Here is a 21,527-nt window from a genome sequence, read left to right as displayed (position 1 = left end):
AGATATGTAAGGTCTCGTATTGTGCAAAGTTTGCCACATTCGTCAGCGTTGAAAACGATTTCATGGCTTGATTACCGTAATTATCTTAAAACCAGACCGTAAAGAAGTTAACCAGTTGCAATCACTCGTGCATAAGGTCCAAGGTTGTATTTTTCATTTGATTGTGTTTATGTTTTCAAAACAAGAACTGCAAAGCATAAAAAGACATGTGAAGTATCAGTTATTTTTCATGATGAGTTTGTACATGTTGTTCAATATTGTTCAATAAAGTATAAGAAACGAAATCACAAGTATTTTGTTTCAAGGGCAAAGTTACTTACTTCAGGAGATATCGAGTTAAACCCGAAACCTGTCACTCAGGGAAATAATCCAAACCATCTTGATTAATTTTACAATCTCCATTAGCTCAACATGGCTAGAGAATATTAGATGTTGGTGGTGCAGGTGACTATTTCTTTAGAGTTGTGTCCCATCAGTTGTTTAGTGAACCTAGCTATTACTGCTGCAGATACTCAATTGCAAGAACCAGATATGAATGAAAATGTTAACAAGATAATAACTTTTGCATCAAGTATATAAATGGACAAAGAATCTGAATTCCTATCATTTCCAACTATTTACTGAGCTGATAATAAGGACAGAATGACACCTGTCCATTACAGTACAATATATAAATGGCACAATCACTACAAAGCATCCAAGCATCTTTTAATAATTAAAAAAGTTAAGAATTAAACAAATTCAAATTGTACCTAGATCTCTCTAAGAAAGTGTGACATAAAAGGCAACAAATATACTACAGGTTTTGCTCATTGTCAGCAGCAGAAACAAGATGGTCACATCTCTTGAAAATATTAGGTAGACTTGTATAAAAGACTACACTGACTATGAAATTGAGAATATGACTTGACAACAAAAGTCAGATGTTATTTAAAAGGACCCTGTAAACTGATAGCCAACCAGCCAGTCATTCATTTGCAATTTTGTGGGGATTCAACTGCAATCCAATAGCATATTATTTGAAAAGAACAAGGAGGAATGCAGTGTGAAACTTATTCACAACCTGCAGCACATTCATACAAATGTTACGTTAAAAATCTGCCATAAAAATTGCACACTTTTATGGCAAAAGTGAAGTTAAAGGAATGGTGCAGGTCAAATGATAGCCAAAATGTGAATTCTGACTATTCACCCATCACCCCAGCAATCAATTCTATCTGAGAGTTACCCATTGGCTGCCTATGTTAACATGTAAAAGCCTATTTTTTTGTAAAGAGGAATTTAATTATCTTCAAAACCCTTTTAAATGTTAAAGTGTCCACGACTTATTACCAGTTTCCTAGTCTATCAACCTTCATGGTAAGGCAGATTTTGGTAAAGGATGTGCTCCAGTAGGTTGGTAACAGGGTCTCTAAGTGATCCAATCTGGTGACTCCGTTTTCAGGAGAGACAGAAGACCTGGAAGACCAGGCGTTTGAATCCTAACTGAAGGTGTCCTGCGAGATAAAGAAATTTTCAACTTAGCATCCATTGCATTAGTATCGCTTCACTTTGCTCTATCGGTGGTTCAGCAAAGTCACCAATTTCTCACCTGGTCAGATGCTACACTTAATTAACCCAATGGTGACAACCCTTTAACCACTAAGAGCTGACCAGTATCTAATTTCTCCCTACACTATCAACCATGAATCAAACAGGAAGATCATAAGGGTAAAGGAGATAATCACCGACTGAAGAAGCTCTCAATTGCCAAACAAATTATTGTTGTATATATAGAATAGTATGGAGAAAGTACATTATGATGTTTGGCTGTAGAAGGTTAATCACTCAAGCCTTCCTGCTCTTTGAAAGGTGGGCTTTCTTTTTGTTTTCATTTAAAGTTATTATTTAGTCATCATGATTGTCCTTAATTGTGATTACTTTAAATACTCAATTGAAATGCGTGCTGCTTACGTCACTCTTATCTCAATGTCACAAAAGGCTGAGCCATGAACTTAGAAAAAATTTCAGAAGACATTCTTGTTTATAAAAAGTGCCACATAAAGTGCCACAATATCTTTGCTGTATTGAGACTAGGAAAGCATTTTGATTAACTGCAGCATATCTAACTGGGCACTGTGAAACAAACAGGAGTGGGTAATAATGATTTTAGATAATTATATGAGATTCATATATTTGCACTGCAGTGAAGAAACAAATTGAAGAGATCCTCGCAGCGAAGAACACTACTGAACTAGTAGTTAAAAATAGGACCTGGAAAAAATTCAGACCCCTACAGGATTTTAACCCATGACCTCTGCGATACTGGTGCAGCACTCTACCAACTGAGCTAACAAGCCAACTGGGAGGTGATCAATATGTTGGGTCCAAATAAACAATCCAGCACAGGGGTGAGCAAATTTAAAAAGAATATCAAAAACTTAAAAACAGCAACCCCATAAGGAACCACTCATTTTTTATCTCCTGGGGGATTGGGGTGGCAAAAGATTTTGGAAAGAATCACACAGTTTTCAGTGGTAACAGAAAAGGGTTCAGAGTATAACATAGAAGAGAGGGAAAACTTTAGAAAAATGACTGCCAGTGAGCAGGGGGGGGTTATTACAATATTACAGAGCCCTTGGGGGGAGGGGAGAAGAAAAGAGAATCAGGCAAATTTTATTTGACACAACCAAAAACATCCCATCCCCCCTTCCTGGGTGATAAAGATAGAACATCCTATTAGTTAGTGGTATTTTGAAGCCCTCATTGTGTTTTCATTACCTGTTTGCCATCGATCTTCATGACCAGCATCCATCCTCCACCAACGCAGTTTCCAAACACTTCCCTATTCATAGAACAGTACATATCTTCATTGCCTAACGTCAGGGTATAGGCCTTCCTTGGGCTGCCACTGAGAAGAGAGCATCAGTGTGTCCTGTCTGTTGACTCCTGTGCAGTAGTTATTTGGAATGTCAGGCAACACATGGTGTCTTGCAAGATAAGGAAATTCGAAACTTAATATTCACTGCATTGATATCACTTCACTTTGCTCTATCAGTGGTCCAGCAAACTCACACCAATTTCTCACCTGGTCAGATGTTATACTTAACCCAATTGTGACAACCCTTTAACCACTTAGAGCTGACCAGCATCTAATTTCTCCCTACAATATTAACCCTGAATCAAACAGGAAGATCACAAGGGTAAAGGAAATAATCACCAACTGAAGAAGCTCTTAATAGTCAAACAGATTATTCTTGTATATATAGAACAGTATGGAAATGTAAATTATGATGTTAGGGTGTAGAAGTTTAATCACTCAAGCCTTCCTGCTCTTTGAAAAGAAGACTTTATGAAGTGTTTTCATTTAGAGTTATTATTTAGTCATCGTGATTGTCTTTTGTGATTACTTTAAATACTCAATTGAAATGTGCACAACATTTAAGAGTCACTCTTGTCTCAAAGTCACAAAAGGCTGAGCCATGAACTTAAGAAGACCTCAGAGGACATCCTTGTTTATAAAAAGTGCCATATACAGTGCCACAATATCTTAACTGTATTAACACTAGGAAAGCATTTTGACCAACTGCATTATATCTAGGATGGGTTGATGTGATCTCCTCCAAACAAAACAAAAACTGACTCAAAAGAGGCACATGAAACAAACTGGAGTAGGCAAAATTAGAGGGAAGACAAATTTAGTATCAAAACTAAAAAAAAAGACTACATCCCCTTTAAAGTCTAGTCATAATTTTTATCGCCTAAAGTTTGTTTTCAAATTGAAAGCAATGCATGGGGAATTTAACCCTTTAACTCCCAGATCAAATTTGTAATTTTTCTTATAGTCAACCATACAATTCTTATGTTGGTTCACAGAATTGATTATTGGATCAACTAATTATCCCCAAATTGATAGTTTTTTAATTCTCATCACTTGTCTGGTTGATATTGTACTGACATTGTAAGGAGAAATTCTGCCTTGGTCACTCAAGGGAGTTAAAGGGTAAATGGATTCTTTATTATATCACAAATAGAGAAGCCTTGACGGTGTTCTGTTCGGTTGTAAAGCACTTGAGAGGCAGCTTGAGCACTCAAGCACTTCTTTCATGCTCGAACGGCTTTCTACTTGCTTTAAAATAACTGTTTCCACAGTGAAATACCCACCAGCCCTCAATCCTTTGGTTCACCAGAGATGATCCATACTTGTGTGCTTCTGCATCTTGTTGAAATTTACATTGCATAGCTGCCATTACACCATTTTCTGTTCCAAAGTCAGTCCTCAGTTTCACAGAACAGCCTTCTAACCCTGCAACACAATTCAAATAAAAATTGAAAATAATTTCTGGATGGTTGTTCAACCTTGCGACTGTTAGCCACATTATTTTCGACCCCATCCATCAATACAACAACGTATTGGAAATCCTGGGCCACTAAGCTCATTCATAATTTGTTCCTGGACAACGTCCTTGTCAAAATATGGCAATCTTCGCCTTAAAGTTAAAATGCCTCAACCTACAAATTGTATTTTTCAGTGTTCGTACACACGTCATGATGCAACGACACTTCGCTAAAAATTCAGTGATAACTTAATACGTACATCCTTTTGAAAACTAATATGAAATTATACTTTCTTCTTCTGGATGATCGCTTATTGAACTTGAAGAAGCAGTTTTAGCTCAACTCCTAAACATAAACAGTACAAATATGGCGCCTTAATTGGCAGTATGTAGCTAGAGCTGGTCCCAGGTTCCGCTCGCTTTCAGCGACAGGCTTAGTCACCAGTACTTTGAAAATTTTGTTGTGTTTCACTTAATTTTGGTTCGTTTTAGTTTGCTTTTGTGTAACATAAAATTTCGTTGTGTTCTGGAAAAGATTGTTGTATTTCAGAAGAGAAATTGAGTTGTGATAAAAAGTAGATAAATGCAGATATTCCAAACTATTATTTTAGCGATCAATTTTTATCCAACCGAAATTCCAAACCTTCGGACTACCTGAAAGCCATGACGAAAATTTAATGTAAACGATAGAAACAATCTTGTAAAACCTACCCACTGTTTAGCAGTCCTATTTCTTTATTATTAAGTCCTCAAGATCTGACAACTTGCCCATTATTTATTTGCAAACTTTCTTTCTCTTATTAGCATCAGCATCAAAGGCGAGATAATACAAAAAGATGACTGCACAAATTTTCATAGCTGCCGTGTAACTGTCTTGAGTACCCCCTGATTTCAGTGAGTCTCGACAATAATTTAGGAATATTGCAAACCCCATCCTATCAGCCCTTGAAACGCCTGTGACGTTCCCGACAATTACTCCTTACTTGAATGCATACTCCATCCTTATGCTTTGTTGAGAGAATTTCTACCTTCATCAGACCAATCTTAATGAGCTGTTTTTACAGATTTGCTGCAACAAACTGACCAATAGTAATTATTCTGTTTACAGAAATAGAATTATCCGCGTTTACTGGCAAACGTCAAATAATCATCAACACCGACGGCACGTCGGTCAGTGTAATCTGTCAAATCTTTCACGAATTTTCTATTCAGTTAGCCGAATGAGTAATGCAGTAACGAAAAGACTTTTCATTTAAAGCGTAGGCAGAGTCACTATGGCGATGCCCGCCTTAAGGTGAAAACCTGGACATCAGGTTTTTGCAATGTCGATGAAGCTCCCTCTCCCTCAAAGGCATGCTTTTGACACTCAACCACAAGCCCAATCCAGCCTCAAAGAAAACTGTCAGTTAGACAAGGGGTCCCATAAATACCCTCCCCACCCCCTAGAGCTTTCCACACAGAGCCATTTGCAACCCATCCTTGGATAGGTTAGTGGCTGTGCTGCATGCAGGGCACTACCCTTAACGTTAAGCGCTTCGCATTTTTATCAGCAAGTCTGGCTTGATGGCGGGGTATGCCTCTAACCCTAACCACTAACTGAGCCCTATCAATGCATGAACTTGACTGTCAACCTTGCAATATATCGAGCTTGTTTGTGTAAATCCAATCATATATAGTTTTAAACATGAAAGAAAAATTAAAACGCTAAGTACTACCTGATTCTTAAAAAATGAAACAAGACTCCCTTACTCCTTGCTAATCTAATGGCCCCATACACTGGCAAAGCAAAATCTCACCATAAGATTCGATTCCTCTATGCAACATCTTCCCGCTTAATTCATTTGCAGGTTACTGCAAAAAAACATATACAAACAATCAAACTACATCAAAAATAGAGCATTTAACCACTTCCCACAAAGATCACACTCTAAGTGGTCTCTTACAAGCCCAGTAAACCACTCGGTACAAGTAAAGACATGATAAAAATTACATATTATACACAATTTTAAAAATAATGAAATGCAGAAGATAATTCTCAGAATAATAACTCTGGCTTTTATTTATGGTAGTGACCTGTAATAAATCGTTGAGTTTTAGACTTTTAGATTGTCAAGTTGCTTTACAGTATTGTGATGGAATTTGCATAATTTTTATTGCCTAAAGTTTGTTTTCAAATTGAAAGCAATGCATGGGGAATTTAACCCTTAACTGTGAGGAATAGCCTCACAGTGATTTGAAAGATTTGAAACTTTATGTGGGAATACCACCCATCAGCAATCGTTTTTTCTCGATCAGCCGTCATCGTGCAAATTAACTGATTTTGCTTTCAGTAAAAACTTTTTGTCTAAAGCTTAGCGAGACAAAACAAGTCTTTGAAACCTTATTTTTTAGACTTCAAAGGAAGCCTCGACACCCTTCTTTTCCACTTAGGGATCCCTCAAAGAAGGATACTAATCAGTTGCAGTGGCTTCCAGAAGTGAAGCAATTGGGAGAGAGTTGAAACAAGTCTACTTACTCGCCTAGAAATGTATTTTTTTTTACATAACTTTATCATAATATCTTGAATGGGGAGTTTTTCTGTTCGAACCTTTGCCCAACTGAATTTAGAAAATGTTACTGGAATTGGTCTACAAACTCCATTTGAAGAAATGACATAATCACATTTTCTGTTACAAGTCAGTTCTCTTAGAAGTATTTTTGACTGTGCAAGTTTTGCAAAATGTCTTCGGAATACGTCGAGATGAAACATGTCACTTATACTACGGTACTCTGATTCAGTTAGAAATTTATCCGTCTTTTTGTTCCGAAAGTTTTAGTCTGATTATTCTCCGTTATCCATTTTCAAAAGTACTTTTTCTCCCCAACCTTCCTTCATAGGATTAGCTTACGTAAAAAGACTGGTGGACTAGCAAAACATGATTTTGTTCTTTATTTCTAGAATGTCTACTTTCCAACATTGCTAGGAAAGCTTAATTTGGAATAAAGGAGATATGGAAATATAAATTCTGAGAAGCTATCAGTTAAGTTAATGATCACACCATATTGTATCTTTCAAACAGTGTGAGAAAAACGCATTCAAAAACTGCTCAGATTTAACTGATCTTCGCAGCTTTTTGCTAAAATGTTATGTTGTGGATGATTCCTACATTTGCTTCATGGAGAGCATCTCCCGCATTGCTGAGTAACAAATCCTAATAGGAACGTCAAATTCATATGAAGAAGACCAATGCATGTACGTTTTATAATCAAAATTTACATCCATTCGACCCTTAAGATTAGGGAAACTATTTGTACTCGTACTAGTAACAAGTTTTACTCATTCTGACTGCTTTTCCACTTCATGACTACTATTAATAATAATAGATCGTTCTTCATATATTTTTGCCGGAGCCTTGGATTTTCGCTCCATAAGTTTCGTTCTCAATGAGAGATCGGTTTGCGCTGTCCATCTGGAAAAATCGTTTTTACCTTGATCACATTATGATCACAATAAGGACATATTGAGCGGGTGCAGGCCACTCTCACATAACGAGTCCTACGTCGTCCACGTCGAGTTGGAGAGGAGCCCACCACAAAATCAAAGGGGCAGTAATAAATCATATTTCTCGATAGATGATGATCTCCTTCCTCCAGAATGCCATCCCTAAGCTTGGCTTTGAATGTTTTGAAGACCATCCGTAAAGAAATATCTCGATAAAATGAAGAAATCCCATCAACATTTGTAAGGTGGAAATGCTTGTCGATGATGTGTTTTCTATCTTTCCTCTCCAGTCGAATGGAACTCTTCCTGCACAACTTACAGCGGGTGGAATTCATGGCCAAAATATATCATTAACCAGAGCTAAATTCAGTTCTCGAAGAAGCGTTGTTCGCAATGGCTCTAGTCGCGTGGTCTGTTGCGTATCGAATATGTCGTTCCAAATTGGCGCTAGTATCTTCGGTGATGAAAATCGCTAAGTTTGGACGAAAAATTTGAGTTTCCTTCCGAAGTTTACTACCGAAAGTTCTTCCGAAGTTTATTACCGGAAATTCTTCCGAAGTTTATTACCGAAAATTCCTCCGAAGTTTACCACCGATTCAAAATTCAAAAGCACCTGGAGGGCTGCAGAAAAAGGGACATCTGATCTAACGGATATAAGTTTTTAACCGAATGTTATATTCCCAATCAACCCTCTTCGCGCTCTGATGGGTAAAAAAATATGGCGTTCAAAATGACGCTAGTATCCAGTGATGAAAATCGCTTGGTTTCGACGAAAAATTTGAGTTTTCTTCCGAAGTTTACTACCGAAAAATTCAAAAGCACCTGGAAGGCTGCGGAAAAAAGGACGTCGGGTCTAAGGGATATAAGGTTTTCACCGTAAGTTATATTCACGACGTTTACGTAATAAACGATCAAGGGGCCGCGGGAAAAAAATTTTATAAGGCTTATGCTTTAGATGGCAGCGAAAAAGTGAGGAGCCGCACAAGTTGTCGCTTAAATGTGAAAGTGAGGACAAAGGCGTTGCAAACGTAGTGCAAAAGTCTTGTTCCTATTTTTACGGAGTGGTCACTTTCGGTAGACCTCATTTTGAATTAATTAGCGTTAATCCGCATGCTCAAGACTAGCAACATTCCGCTGACATTCATACGCCGTTCGTTTGAAAACAAATATTTAAGCAAAGATCTCTTATTCCTTTTCAACGAAATAGGAATAGAGAAACCTCAAATCAAAAACCCCTGAAATACGCTTTTTTCAGAAAGCATTGACTATCCTGCCGAGTTATTTTGCTTTAATGTGAACGTTACAACAATTTCTTCTTTAAAAGAGCAACATGGAAGGTGAGGAGATATTATGTTAAAGAAGCTGTAGATTGGACGTAAAATGTAAAACAGTTGAGTTTGCGTATGTACGTGTACATTTTTGGCTAATTGACGGCAATGTCGAATCGGCGAATTTTATCCAACTTAAAATTTTATTAAATCGTGCTAAATCATTTCCCCGTAAAATCCTTTGAAGGTCGAGAAGAACTACACTTCTTATTGCAAAAGCCAGATTTTCAATCAATTATTTTGTGTAACACGTAGTTAAATAAAGGTCCTTAAAAGCTGAATTAAACGTGTTTATCTAATTCAAACTGCACTAGTAGCTCTGTGCAAAAAAATAAGAGAAAAACTACTGATAAGAGAAATGACGTTAAGCTTGATTTCATGTTTTCATGTTTTCTCAACACGAATTTTTGTTGAGTCGTGGCTACTTTGACATATCTGAATTGAATATCTAAACTTCATCATTTAAAGCAGTCTTCGCACACCACTGCATTATCGTGGTGGAGAGTGGCCCTTTAAGACCTACATTACTTTCTGATAAAATTAGTTTTATTTTCCTGGAAAATTAAAAACGAATTCGTGCTGAACTCGTACTTTGGAATAGCCAATAATCAGAGTTTAAACTACAGACGATTTCCTCTACAAAAGCGTTGACGGGCTCCATACACGTGTTTTTAGTCAAGCAAGAGCCACGGGCCGAATATATCGCTTAAATAGGTATTGACGGTACTTCTGAACGTATTCACATATTCACTGATATTAGCTTGCGAACGATGTCTTTCGAGCGAACTTTGAGGCATATCTGGTCAAATGGTTGCTTCCTCTGAAAGGTTCGCATGATAGCGATCAACTGACTTTCGAGACTTTGTTGGTATTTGCCTCATTGAACTTGAGAATTTTGCAGACTCATGGATCAGTGTAGGAGACACTGTCCATGTAAGAACAAATATGAACTTTTTAAGAACTCTGCGAGTCCTAAGCGAAACTCAGCTGAAAAAACTCAGGGTAAATATCAGTGTCGCTTAATTTTACCGTGAACAACAACAAAAAAAAAGATCAGTATAGGAGACACTGTCCATGTAAGAACAAATATGAACTTTTTAAGAAATCGGCGAGTCCTAAGCGAGACTCAGCTGAAAAAACTTAGGGTAAATATTAAGTGTCGCTTAATTTTACCGTGTACAAAAAAAAAAGTCTGGAAAGGGAAAGTATGCTTTGACATTGTTTATGTTTTTGCAAGTCTTAAAGAAGTAGTTCCGTTTCCCAGAGAGTTTAAACTAAAACACTTTATTTAAACTAGCGTTTCAAGGTTATGCGTATCAATTGTACATAAAGTTTCTTTTCGACTTTGCAGAGGAACACAAATAATTCTTCTCTGTGTGCGTCTTTTTTGCGTGCTTGAAGAGGATATTTAAACACGAATAATGATGACGAACTGCGCATCATATAAAATTTTTGGGAGAAGTGAATAAAACCGTAATTTAATTCTGAAATGTAACGATTGATAAGAAATTTGACCTGAGTAATGGTGAATTATTCTCATATTCTATTTCCTGATTGCCGATCCAAAGGCTGAAGCGAATTCACATCTGATTATTTCTATTTCGAGTTAAGATACCTTTGGAGAGTATCACAAGCCAACTGGAAAAAGTTCAAACGCCTATGGGTAAATTATGAGACAGCTTTTAGACTAAATACACAAAGCAAACAACTTCGAGTAGCCGCGTTGCTAACGTGTATCGAGCCTGATGTATTGGACGTTTGCGACTGAAGAAGAGTAAGAAGATATCGATGTAGTACTGCAGCTGCCAGAAGAATACTGTGGAGGGGAGACGAACGAAACGTACGAACGGTATGTGTTCAATAAACGTGACCAACAACGAGGTGAGTCATTTGATATCCATTCGACCTCGCCACGCTCTTCGGCGAAGACAAATAGCTACGGAGAACTGACAGATAATCTCTTGAGAGATTGCATAGTCCTAGGATTAATAACCCGAAATAAACTGATTGCTGAGCCCAAATTGACTCTAGATAAATGCATCAATATTTGTCGAACAAATGAAACATCGAAGCAATTTAAAGAAAGAGCACGTGATAAAATGAGTGCTGTTAATACGTCGCGAAGCCCTCAGCGAAGTAACACTGGCGAAGTAACACTGACAGCTCGTGGTGAAGCAAAGTCCCACGTAATAAAGGCTCCGGCTCGGGACAGCGCGACTCGGATCCTCCTCATATCAAATGCTCATATCAAATGCAAGTTCTGCCTAAAGATTCACGCAAGAAAGTGAGAGTTATGTGTAGCTTGGCCGAAACACCGTTAAGATTGTGGTTCTCCGTAAACCACTTCCCGGGATCGTAGGTGTGCAGAAAGCCTGCAAAAAGCAAACAAGTTCACGGAGTAGACGAATTGTCCGACGATTCAGATGATTATTTTCTTAATGTAGAGTCTGTGAGCGCGATTAAAGCGGAAGAGTGCCAGCGCAAGATCTTTGCTACAATGCGCCTCAGAGAGACAAAAATGTGGCGCTACTGTTAATGTTTACCAGTAGATGAGTATAAGCAAGCAATGAATGATCCATTGCACAATCAAATTAAAGAAACAAACAAAACCCTGCCGCTGTCAAACAAAACCCAACTCATGATTAGCATGAATTTCAAAAGATTTGCCAGTTTGATTATGTTTTTTATCTTTCTCGCTTTGTTCCGTTTTGTTCTTGAACACAATACTATCTAGACTAAACGAGTGTTAGCTCTGTTTGAGTTTTATTACCCGACGCAACCTGGCAATCTAACTGAGCGTGAAAACCTTCGGCATGTCCATTTCCTTTTCTCTTTGAGGATTTTCGTATCTGCTTTCTCTGCTCGAACCTTTTTTCAGTTCTTCCCTTGCTACTTGCCGGCTCGCTTGTTCCGAAATTTCACTTTCAATCGACGAAAAAAAGTTAAAGAGAGGTCCCCGAAAAGGTCGGACAAAGTACAATTGGGCAGATGGCGTGACAGCTTTAGCTCAGCTCTCTATGCTTTTTACTCTGATAGAGCACGCTCTTCAAACCAATTACAGCGAACGTTATATCCGAACTTTAATACAAAAATTAGTAACGAGACAAGACCAGAGCTCGAGGCTTTCGTGGATTATTTTTTTTCACAGATTTCCTCGGTCTTAAAAGCTGAATTACTCGTGTGTATCTTATTTAAACTGCACTAGGCGCACCAAAAATAAATAAATAAATAAATGAATAGAACAAAAATCTAATGCGTATGAAAAATTACGTCAACCTTGATTTCATGTTTTTTCCACACGAACTTCTGTTGAATCGGGCTACTTTGACATACCTGAATTTAGTATTGAAACTTCATCAATTAATGCAGTCTTCGCTCAGATAATTGTGAAACGTTAACGACGGACGAAAAAGAAGCTGGCGTCGACAACGTCACTGCTTCTGAAACCCTAAAATAAGAGGAAAAACAAGTAAAAAGTTTTGCAAAGTATTTAAATTGACCAACTGAGTTAAAACAGTGCAGAATTTCATACAACAGATTTCACATAAACTCACTCGATAGAGTTTGATAAGAAACTTGTAACAGAGATTTAAAACGTCTGTCCTGCCTGGACAAAATGTCTATGTAATGTAATGTCTTGCCTGGACGTGTCGAAAGTTCATGACGGAAATTAGATAAAACATTTGTATAACCCAGTCACTATGTGTTAATGATTCGTCACTGATTGCAAATGAGAAGAACAATTAAGAACAGTTGTGAACATTTATTACAAGACTTCTTCACCGCCGACTTTTCCCAGTGATTCCAAATCTACTAGTGATGCAAAGGGTAATTATTTTTGTCTGGTAGTGGTGATTTTTAATTCACAAAAATCCGTGAAATATATCATACGTGTTATATTCTCGTGACCTGTTTGGGCACGCGCGTTCCTCAGTAGTATAGGAATTGGCAATACGAGATCACCAAGTTTCGTGTAAAAAAACGCCAACTCTCTATACTACTTTCCATATTATGGAAATTATTAAACGAAATCATTTGATGAAATTATATAACGAAATCATTTGATGGAATTATTTAATGGAGTCATATGATGGAATCATTTCATAAAATCAAAGTGTTGGAATACCATTGGAGACTAGCGCTACATCTCACATCATTTTTCCATTGCATGACATTCCCAGAAAACAGGAAAGTCAATGATGTAATGACACAGGTCCTTTCCCGAAGAAATGGGTCACCAGATTACTATTGTTCTCAGGTCATGTGAAAGTCTCGTGAGATCATGTAATCTTTACAAATTTATATTAAAAGAATTTAAGAAAATATAGGAAATTTTATAAAAACATGTTTCGACAATTCTTCTGTCATCCTTGGTTCTTATTTAAACAATCTTTAGTGTATAACAAAATGCTCATTGGACAAAACAAACAATAGAAACAACAAAATTTATGCACTAACAACAAAGTTTTAAATTAACATGATAAAGTTGATGATTGAGTGTAGGTTGCTCCCATTAAATGTGGATAGTTTCTTTGATTTTAAGTGGGGGAATTGTGGAAGCGTGATCTAAGATGCTAAAACACTCATCAGAACAGAGAGTGCAACATTGTTGAAAATTTGGTAAATGTCTGAAACTGTGAGAGGTCACTGACCAAGTGCTCATATACGATAAATGCCGAGAGGTTTCGCCGAAATAGTGGGCATTACAGCTCACATATAAAAACTTGTGAACCTCACGCGTAGGGAGCCCAAGAGGGATAGTGTCTTTCATACCAAACCTATTACCTATTTTAAAAGATGAAAAAAAACTTAATATCTATGTTATTACAATAACGCTAAGCAAAGTGGCGAATCCTTTTTTGCGTGACAACAGAAAAAAGTCCAATGTAGTTAAGGCAATTTGAAATAAAAGTTCGGCGCAGTGTATGAAACGGAAACCAGGGGGGTTGCACTCATTACGGGTCAGCGTGAGGTGCTGATGAAAAGCTGATTTTTAAAGAAATTAAAGGTTACCAGTAAATTTTGTCGATAAAGTTTGTCCGTAGAGTTTGTCAATTAAGTTTGTCGATTAGGTTTGTCTTCAGACTGAAGATGTCGAAACCCATCCAAATCTCTTCATCATTACGAAATGGACGGTGTTTGCGGAAGTTGTCATTTTTCCACAGCTTTAGTGTAACATTATTGTTTTTCTTATTTTAGTTTTGTATTTTGTAATGTCCACAAGCATAAGATCTTATACCATCTTCACGAATATATCACTTATCATCAAAGCAGCTGAGTGACAATTTATTTAGTTCATAACTTCCAAGTTGATGATTGTTGCTCGTAATGGTTTGCATTTTATGATGCATTTGTTTGTCATTGAATAATAAATTTTAACTGTCTTTTTTATGACGATTTTTTTCTTCCTTTAGCTGCTATCACTTTTCTCATTATCTTTTTTACAAGAGTACATTTTTGATCTAAAGCCGTCGAAATGAGTAATTGCTATACTAGAAGTATCGTCTTTGAACTTGCCTGTAACTTTTTAACTTGTGAATTGCGTGCATGCGCAAGAGCGAGTCGTAGATATGATGTGGAGAAAGGCACTCGCTCGCTCGCTCCCTCGATTGGTCGATTCTTGTAAACTTTTTTTTGATTTTAGGCTTTTGAGTGCATTTGATAGTTTTTGGCGAGTAATAAACAAACGAAATGGCGACCTTTGTTGCTAAGAATAGTAGTGGGGTGGAAAAGAAGCCAATGATAATTTTAAAAGAGTTTATTTTTTTCGTTTTAGTTTCAACAAGCGGTGCCAGCGACTGGCAGGCGTGCGAGGATTCAGACTGAAATAAGAGAACAACTTTCGTTTTTCATAAAATTGTAATTTACAATCCTTGAACTTGAAAACAATCCGAAGATTCATTAAAAATATTACTTACTCCGAAGCGCTCAGAGCCTACAGGCGTTCAAAAGCTTTTTCTGTTATGGCGTGACATTGGGAACAAAATCGATCATTACATTTCGTATCGTGTGTTTTTTCTGTGTGAAGCAACAAAAGGCGCCGGCGACTGAATAAATTACAGGTTAACACGAAAATCAAATAACACCTAAACAAATAATTCTGGCTACCGATTTTCAGTGAGTTTTTAAAGAATAATTTTCTTTTAAGTTTCAAGAAAATTTGAAGATTCAAAAGAAATATTACGTACTAAAATGCAAAAGTTATACACCACAAAATTGATAAATAGGCCTGAAATGAAATTCCATCTTGGGGGCAGTCTAGGCTTAGTTATATCACTCAAAACTCGCTCCCTTTTGTCTTATTTGATAAAGAGGGAATCTTTAATGTTTTCATTAAAACAGTACTGCCTTGATTTTCCAACATTTACAATGATAGACAGTAAATTTCACTTTTCACCCACATTTACTTCCAACCTTTTCTTTTGAACCAGAAACAAAAATTATATATGTTTAAAACACATGAAATCATCCACCCTTGTCAAATGTAATAGCATGATAATCTCAACGTTTCTTTGTTTCTTTGCTACATTAGCGAACACTGAACTACTGCTCGTACTCTAAACATGACAATCAACCACAAAATGCCTTAAACCAGATAACGTTAAACATAATTAAAAAAATCATGTAAGTCATCTGTCAATTCACGAGTTTGCTCACAGAGCACTTTGATTTGTTTGTTTTATCAAAATATGGAATTTTCAGGATAGTTGCTATTGTCAAATTTATTCTCATCATTCCAAAAATCTTGATAAACGTTTTCAGTTTTAATTTCTTATGTCAGGGAGACTGTGTCTGTGAATAATAATTTTGCTCTATCACCAAACTTCTATATAATACAATTACAACGAGAATCTTACGTTAACGTCTAGGAAAGATCAAAAATACGCATGCATACATATGCCAGCGTTTTTAAAGTGACTGATTCTTTGATCTTACGAGCAGCTACTAGACCCTCATTAAAAATTTTTGATGACACATAAGTTGGCTTCGAGCTAGATGTATATTTTAATAATATTTTTGGAACTGATACTCTTTTGCGTGACATTTATATTAATGTTGTTGGGTTTTTTTTTACAGTAGTGTTGTTGTGCTTTACAGATAGTGGAAATGTACCGCCTGAGGTATCCAACTTTTCAATATATTGCTTGTTAGTTTTTTTAATCTTGTGAGGATATTCTCTTGTGGATTTAAATGTCTGATATGGCACCATCGAAAACATTGATCATCTTCACTTTAGAGGTTTATCAATCCTTTACCGAAATTTCTAAGTTCTGACGGTAGTTTAATATAAGACAATCCTGTTAGGGGGAAGTATTTAATAATGTTGAGATAATGATTATCGATTGAATTAATAGTCCAACCAGAACCTTCAGATATCCAACCAGGGATCTTGTTTTTAATCTCTTGGCTTGAATCTAATAAATCCAGATTAATATCATTTTCATTAATAACCGTCTTGGTTTTACTTTTGAAATAAGCTGTTTTAGTGATTGTGACGTCCCCTTCGAACTTATTAAATACCATTCTCAAGATTTCAACAAATTTAAAGCCTTTCATTTCATCTAATTGTTTTTAATCGACCTCAAACGATTTGGTGTATCCTTTTAGAGCTTTATTTGTTTGCCCTATTTTTGTTCTTGGTGTTGGAACTGGTTTATCTACAATCACCTTCTTTTTCCTTGGTTTTGGGATGGTTTGCAACCATCTTTGAATTCAGTTGGTGGAAGGATGATATTATCTTCATACTCCTACACCATTTGTTTATCACTCTTTCGTTGTTTTGGGATTGGTCTCATGCTCTTGTTGTAGAAACTGGTTTATCATCTGCGATTATGATTTTAGGAGCTGGTTATACATTCTGCTTTAAAAGCAACTTGACAAGTTGTGATTTGGATAATTTCTTGAGAACTGATTTATTCATATCTATATAATTAGTTGAGATGATATTTTTCATATTCATCTTCCATAACATTTCTTTAAACCTTGATAAAGATATAAAGAAATATTATATTACTATATTATAATAAGTAAAATTGTAATAGATGAATGCGTTTATAATAATCACCCGGTTTATAATTTATATCAGCAAATCAAAATGAGCAAATAATAAATATTGTTAAGAAATACCTCTCATTGGTAATGATTGGTCAAGTGGCTATTTGGGATGCATGGTGAGTAAATATGGAAGTAAATATCAAAAAACGTATTATGTTCATCGTTTTGTTTGGGAATGTTTTAATGCTGTTATAACAAAAGAAAAATTAAATGATCATATAAATAATAAAAAAAGATAACAGAATATGTAATATATAACGAATGATTCGACAACAGAATTATAAAAAGTCAGCCAAAGATCGTGGTTATAAATTTACAAAAAATAATCATACGTATAAGAGATGTGTGAAGGTCATTAACCAACAATGAAACTTCATATTATAACACTTTTTATCACATAAACCGCAGTGTTATACAAGAATTTCCGGCCCTGAGAAAAGCCATAACAACTCACGTGAAAAAAAATCGTATTTTTTCACGTATGTTGATATAGCTAATCAGCTGCTTACACGTCACTCGCCTTTGGCGCCACTTGGTCAGGTTGATGAATGAATGGCAAAGCCTTTACGATTCTCAATACAAGTTGTTTGCCAGAGCTTTCTCGGATTATGGCGACTAAAACACTAAAAAATCCGTATTTCTGACAGACAATTAGGTTCAAACTTTCCTAGAAGGGGAAGAAAACCAATATACTAAAAGAAAAACCGAAAGTTGCGTATTCAGTGGCTTTGATGTTAGCATATCTCTCTGGTGAGAATGAAAATCGACAACTAGAAGATTTGCCACTGGCCGATTTTGGCCGTTTACTTGAAAGACTTCTTCTGTCGGTAAGGACAAAGTCAATGAGTGAGAGTTTTGTAAATTGAAAATTACGACCATTGTTGTTCTTGTAATCATGATTCAACGAATTTTTCTAACTTAAGAGTCAGCGTCAACGCGCTCTACGATTGTTATTCGAGGATTGTCGATTCATTTATTTTCATTCATTAATGAAGTGGCTTATTTGATTGGCTATTGTGTTTATATGATAAAAAAATAATACATGGTCGCTTGTAGATATGGAATTTCTCTTCTTGTTTTCAACTAGACTGCGCTCACTCGTGAGCTATCGAGTTAAACACTCGAAGAGAAATTCCATATCTGCGCGCCCATGTATTATTCCCTATATATGCTGTGCAACAGCATCTTAAAATTAATGCAGGTATCATAAAGATGGTCTGTGAGCCTTTGAATAAATGCAAAACAGGAACTTCGAGCAAGGATAATTGTAAGTATGAATTCAAGTGAATTGGAAAAGATAATATACCAACTAATTGTGACATCATTAAATCGAGTGATGTATCAAAAGGATTGACAAATGATGAAAAGATAATGAATCAAAAGAAATCATAAGAAATGGCTAAAAAAGATTACGTATGTGTAAGATGTGACAAAAAGATGAAAATACAATCATAGTGCGAGATGCAAATAATATGGTCAACTAAGCAGCAAATGAACAGCAAATAAACAAAATATACTGGAGCAATTTCTAAGGTATATGTATATTTTAAACGTGAAGGTTTTTGGGAGATTCGAACTCCCTTCTCTCGGTTCAAAGCCGGGTGAACTAGGCCGCATTTGAATAGGGACCTCCCAAATATGTTCACATAGACGTTTATTAAAAGCTATATTCTTTCTAAACATCCATATCTGTTCATGGAAAGACAGCTATCTTGCCATCTTTGTCGATTACCCGTTCTAATGTTGGACAATAGGCCGGCGAAACGTACGAAATTGCATAGGTCGACTTTTTTTTTTTAGGAAACGTTGACTTTATCGTGCTTGATATCTGCTCTAAACCTGAAAGTGGCTGAAAAATTGCTCAGAAAGGCGAAAATTACTTGAGGTTGATAGAGCCACAAAAATTTCTCCCAACGCCAAATGTTGCCCAAAAGTTGCCGAGAACAATCGGGTTAGGCCTTATCAGAGGGCCGTAAGCAAAAATAAGTGAAATTCTGGGCCTCAGATAACACCTGCTGTTTGGTGTTTTGAAAGGAGGATCAAATTTTAATTTTCAATTTGACTCATTTTTCACTGAGTCAAAATACAAAATCGGTTAACCTTAATTTAAATAAGAATTGAATATGAAGCAAATATGATATTTTAAAGTTTCATTTTTCAATTTTAATTTTTTAATTTTTTTACTTAGTCAAAAATTCAAAATCGAAGATTCTGAACCTAAATCAGTATTGAATCCGAAGCAAAAAGGGGATATTTTTTAATTCTAATTTTTCAATTTCAACTTTTAACTTTAATTTTATAATTTTTCATTTATTTTAAAAAATAAAAATGTTTTGTTTGAAAAAGACTAAGTCGTGACTTGTTTGTTCCTCTTATTTTCCTCTGTGACTGTTTTAATGCTGCTTGCTTCAGTAAATTCTTGAATTTGATTCATTCACTTGCGAAGAACTTTCGAAAATTATTATTATCAGCCCATTCCTTCTAAAAAGTTTCGTTGCCGAGTTTTCTTCCTACTGTTAGGTCGCTACTATCGTTTGAGTCAAGGTTTTTGGTTATGATGTATTATATGGCGAGGTAGTCTTGAGGTAAATCCGAGAATTCTGACTGTTTCTTACTTGGTCCATACTCTGCCATACGGACCGTCTCCGGTCATAGGCCATGTCTTTTAGGTCGCAAAAGGCAACAAATTTAAAATAAGCAAGTTTGGTCTGAGTGCCATGAAATAAACCACTAACGAAATGTGCCACCCACGCTTACTCCAGTCGTACTTGGGAATATTGGCCCTCTTTACTGACAGTAAAGACCTCGCTGTGCTCGGTCTGTACTGTCAATAAATCTAACCAGAATTCCTCGGTAGGGCACTTATGCTCGGTTAGTAAGAAGTTAATGTTACTGAAACGATATCTCAGATCGTGCAAAATCCTTATTGTACATCTGGAGTATGAAGGTCTCATTAAAGTGATTGCTTTTACGGCTAACGGTTAAAACTTTGGCCAATTCACGGCTAACAATTAATTTCATTCTGTTCCTCTTGATAGAGAAAATACTTACGGTTAACTTTTTATGCGACGAATGGTTAAAATCTATAAAATTTTACGCTTACGGCTACTTTATTACATGCCTTGTCTGTCTATTGCGAGATTGAAATAATCTTTCTCAACTAAAACTTACTTTGGAAGAAGTTAAGTGACCAGAATGGGGAGCTCTTCCCAAAGCATTTTGTTTTAACACCACAACTGGCACTAAGTAAACATTCAAATTTTCGTGAGAAATCTCCAAGAGATTGTGAAATTGAGATGCGTGACTGCTCGGTGTTTCTGATAATGATACCATTTGCTTGGCAAATTTATTTTCAATAAAGTTTATGTTCTGAGAAGGTTTGATGTATGATCGATTAACAATAATGTTTCGACTAGAATCTCAAAACTGATTTACAATCATGATCCAATTTGATTACTCAATTGCATGGGAAGTCGCCAGTGAAATACATTGTGCAAAGTATGGAGTAGAGATAGCCAATCAGACATTCAAAAAAAGGAAAACATGACATCCCACGCTGAATGTTTTGTTTTTGTGACAAAAGGGAAAAAATGAGAAGGCGAGAAGTGTTATAAAGTTTATATTAAAGTTCAAAAGGCAACCAGATGGACAATCAAAACATGGTTTGATGCTACTCTGGTTTAAAAAATTTTATAAATGTAACCAAGATGTTACAATTCATAAACCCAACGTTTCGATACTCCTGTCTAGTGCCTTCATCAGGGATGATCTAATCGTTGCAACAAGAGGTCCTTTTATATGCTTACTAAGTAGCTGCCCTTTTTCTGACGAGGTGTTAATAAGTGTCAGGTAGTAAGCCGCCATCATCACGATTTAAAAGGCGCTTTTTGATGCTCTTTCAAACGTGTACCAAACTGACGTTTGATCTGTCCTGTAAACTCGTGATCACAGTCATTGCACGAAATAGTATAAATAGCGTTGGTTCGTTGTTCTTTAGTGACAGGATTCTTAGGTTTGGCGAAAACATGCCCTTAAGTCTGAAAAGGTTTTTGAGCAACTTTAACCTTGTGGCTATTCATACAGGATTGATAGTTGATCAAGTAAGAATAATATTTAGACTAGAATCTCAATATCCAAAGTATTTGGTTATTCATTTGCATGGAGTCCCCAGGGAAAACACTTTATGCAAAATATGGAGTTGAAATAACCAATCAGACAGTCAAAAAAAAGGGAAATATGATAAGTGCTATGCTTTCGTGATGAAAGGGAAAAAATGAAAAGGCGGTTAGTATTATAATGTCTGTAATAAGAGGAGCGACGACCAGGATAAGAAACTGAGACGTTTAC

The 21,527-nt window shown here is 36.2% G+C and overlaps 1 long non-coding RNA gene across 3 annotated transcripts; it reads right to left on the bottom strand.

Annotated features, from left to right (window-relative positions):
• Positions 1-687: 687 nt before the first annotated feature.
• LOC149045834 (uncharacterized) lies at positions 688-21,040 on the bottom strand. 3 transcript variants are annotated; one of them, XR_016186848.1, is made up of 6 exons: positions 20,352-21,040; positions 12,459-12,573; positions 6,113-6,167; positions 4,144-4,285; positions 2,761-2,970; positions 688-1,496 (listed from the first exon to the last, which is right to left on the bottom strand). It is a non-coding gene; the product is annotated as an uncharacterized LOC149045834 (long non-coding RNA). The 3 variants fall into 3 exon arrangements; XR_016186847.1 differs by lacking the exon at positions 20,352-21,040 and adding an exon at positions 12,680-12,756; XR_016186849.1 differs by lacking the exons at positions 6,113-6,167; positions 12,459-12,573; positions 20,352-21,040 and adding an exon at positions 4,577-4,713 and having other exon boundaries at positions 2,761-2,969.
• Between the last annotated feature and the right edge of the window lie 487 nt (positions 21,041-21,527).

The sequence above is a fragment of the Pocillopora damicornis genome, chromosome 5 (assembly GCF_964200805.1).
Source record: "Pocillopora damicornis chromosome 5, jaPocDami1.2, whole genome shotgun sequence".
Taxonomy (NCBI): Eukaryota; Metazoa; Cnidaria; class Anthozoa; order Scleractinia; family Pocilloporidae; genus Pocillopora; species Pocillopora damicornis.
The sequence above is the reverse complement of the archived record's forward strand: the minus strand, read 5'-3'. Positions and strand labels throughout refer to the sequence as shown.